This window comes from Pristiophorus japonicus, unplaced genomic scaffold (genome assembly GCF_044704955.1).
Source record: "Pristiophorus japonicus isolate sPriJap1 unplaced genomic scaffold, sPriJap1.hap1 HAP1_SCAFFOLD_58, whole genome shotgun sequence".
NCBI classification, from domain to species: domain Eukaryota; kingdom Metazoa; phylum Chordata; class Chondrichthyes; family Pristiophoridae; genus Pristiophorus; species Pristiophorus japonicus.
Genome location: NW_027254488.1, coordinates 1,019,940 through 1,020,993, shown reverse-complemented (window position 1 = coordinate 1,020,993; position 1,054 = coordinate 1,019,940).

Sequence of the window (1,054 nt, the reverse complement as noted above, 5' to 3'; positions counted from 1 at the left end):
CGTCCAGTGTTTTGTCACTAAGCCCGAATCCAAAGAGGATTAGAAAATTAAGTTCAACCCGTCTGCTATTTCCTCTCTTGATTCGCTCAACATCCCAGTATGCATTTCATCTGGGCCTGGGGAATTTTCGACATTCAAAGCAGCCAAAACCGCCACATCCCCTCTCTCACTATGTCTATTTCGCTCAGAATTTCACCAGTATACTTTTCTGAGTACTGGTGAGGGTGATGGTGACTCTGCGACCGAAGAGCGAGACAATTCCACGCCACCATGGACGGCACAGCTTTACAGGTGGAGGAAGGATAATGGAAGAGCATTCGTGGTCGGGGATTTGATAATCAGTCGAGTAGACTGCAGTTTCTGCGGACGAAGAGGTCACTCCAGGCTGGGATGTTGCCTACCTGGTGCCAGGTTCAAGGATGTCACTCAGATGCTGCAAAACATTCTGGGGGATAGGGTAAACATTCAGAGGTCTTGGTCCATATCAGTGCCAAAGACATTGGTAGAAAGAGGGAGAAGTTCCTGCAGGCAGAGTCTAGCAGCTAGGACAGAGATTAAACTCAACATCGAGGGGTATTCAACATTTAGGAAGGGTAGACAGGAAGGAAAAGGAGGCGGGGTGGAATTGTTAGATAAAGAGAAAATTAATGCAATGGTAAGAATGGACATTAGCTTGAATGATGTGGAATCGGTATTGGTGGAGCTGCGGAATACAAAGGGGCAGAAAACGCTAGTGGGAATTGTGTACAGACCAGCAAACAGCAGTAGTAATGTTGGGGACAGCATTAAAAAATAAATAATTGATGCATGCAACAAAAGTACAGCAGTTATCATGGGTGACGTTAATCTACATATTGATTGGGCTAACCAAACTGGTAGCAATGCGGTGTTGAAGGATTTCCAGGAGTATATTAGTGATGGTTTTCTAGACCAATATGTCGAGGAACCAACGAGGGAGCTGGCCATCCTGGACTGGGTGATGTGTAATGAGAAAGGACGAATTCGGAATCTTGTTGTGCGATGCCCCTTGGGGAAGAGAGACCATTAGATGTTA